General features: G+C 34.8%; 1 pseudogene; it reads right to left on the bottom strand.

Annotated features, from left to right (window-relative positions):
• Positions 1-328: 328 nt before the first annotated feature.
• On the bottom strand, positions 329-1675 carry LOC109456286 (small ribosomal subunit protein eS27 pseudogene; annotated as a pseudogene).
• Between the last annotated feature and the right edge of the window lie 334 nt (positions 1676-2009).

The following is a 2009-nucleotide window of genomic DNA, read 5'->3' as shown; positions in this document are numbered from 1 at the left end:
TTGATACATAATATATGTTATATATATTTCTCAATTATATTAAAGTTTTGAATGTTTATCTTGTATCCAGGAAACTTATGAAATCCTTTTATTTGTTTTAACAGTTTTTCTGTAGATTCTCTTAGCTTTTCTGCATAGATGATCATGTTATCTACAGAGAGAGAGAGAGAGAGAGAGAGAGAGAGAGAGAGAGAGAGAGACTCTGCTTTTCCTTTCCAATCCTCTTACTGCTTCTTTCTTTGTCTTTTTTTTTTTTTTTTACTGTGGTGTCCAGCACCTCTAGAATCAATGTTAAGTAGAAGTGTTGAAATCAACCATTCTTGTCTTCCTCTTCTTCTTCTTCTCCTTCTTCTTTTTTAATCATTCAGCTCTTTATTCTGGTAAGAAGAAGCTAAACCATTTCCTGGAGGGCTGGGTTTTGAGTGCTTCTGCTAGATGCTCTTATGACCACACAAGGTTTTAAGTGCAGCATCTGCCCTGGGTGTGTTATTAAATAACTATCATCTCTTGTTCTGGCCAATGCATAGATCTATGTGAAGGTTCAGGTGTCCTCCAGAAGTTTGTGGGTTCTCACCAGACCCTCCTCTACACCCTCTTTGCAGTGTTGGCATCAACAGCTTTCATCTTTCTAGGTAAGGAGTCCTTATATTCAGCACCATGGACTTTGGACTTGGAAACTGCCATTATTTCACAAATTGCTCCAAATGCCTAGTAGTCCACTCTTCTGGTTGCCCCTGACTACTTGAGTTAGAAACTCCCTAGCAGTAAAACAAGACAATACCCAGGATGTATTCAAAATGTGTTTATGGGGATGGTTCCTCATTCATCTTGACTCAGAGTGCTTTTAGTGCTGCTTCCTTCTGAAGGAGCATCCTTCTGTGAGTCTTGCTTTGCCTCCCGTAGGCTGACAGAGGACCGTGGAGCAGCCAACACACAAAACTACTGTTTGTACATGGCTAAAGACAGTGGTGTTTTTATAGCATTCTGGGCATGTCACATCCATGAAGTAGGAACTGGGGCCCTGCACCAGGCACTTCTTCTTGTGTTTCCTCTTCTCCTCTTTTGGAGAGGGATGAAGGAGATCCTTAGTGAGAGGCATGTTCTCGTGGGGAGGTCGTCACCACTGGAAAGGCCTTGTCTTGTTCTTTATTTCAATAAATACACTGCTTACATTTCACCATTAAGCCATTAAGTAGGATACTTATTATAAATTTTTGGTAATACTCTTCATAAATTAATAAAGTTTCTTTTTATTCCTTGTCTGCTAAGAAATTTTTTTTGTATGAATTGGTTAAAGTTTACAACGATTTCTTAGCATCTATTGAAATAATCATCTTGATTTTATCTTCTAATCTATCAATATTGTGCATTATATAAACAGGTATTCTTTATGTTGAACCATCCTTGAATTCTTTAGATAATGGTCAGAACTTCTATTTGGTCCTAATTTATTTTTAATACACTGCTAAATTCCATTTGCGGTTGTTTCATTAAGAATTTTTTGCATGACTGTTAATAATTAAAATTGGTTTTACAGTTTTTGTGCTGCTGTTGCCAAGTTTTGTGTGTCAAGTTTATACTGAGTTTGCCTGAGTTGGGGAATAAGAATTTTGATAACTGATTCAACTTGTTAAGTTATAATTGATCTTTAGGTCTTATGTTTTTCTTCAGCAAATTTTGGTAAATTGTACTTTTCTAGAAAAGTTGTTCATTTCCCCTTACTTTTTAAATATACTGGAGCAAAGATGTTTTTAGTATTATCTTATGGATTTAAAATTCTCCTGTATCTATTACCTAAGCCTTTTCTCTTTTTTTCTTAATTAATCATATTTAGGTTTTGTCTATTTCACTAGACTATATTTTTTTCTATATTCTATATTTTCTATATTTCCTCTGCTCTCTAAATTTTCTATAGTAACTGGCTTTAAAAATTAATAGTTTTTGAAACAAAGATAATATGTATAAACTACCTGGCACTTAGAAAGTGTTTGGCAAATATTGATTAAATT

The sequence above is a fragment of the Rhinolophus sinicus genome, chromosome 13, assembly GCF_057876585.1.
Source record: "Rhinolophus sinicus isolate RSI-liver-muscle chromosome 13, RSI-T2T, whole genome shotgun sequence".
Classification (NCBI taxonomy): Eukaryota; Metazoa; Chordata; class Mammalia; order Chiroptera; family Rhinolophidae; genus Rhinolophus; species Rhinolophus sinicus.
Note: the sequence above shows the minus strand (reverse complement) of the source record. Positions and strands in the feature narration are given on the sequence as shown.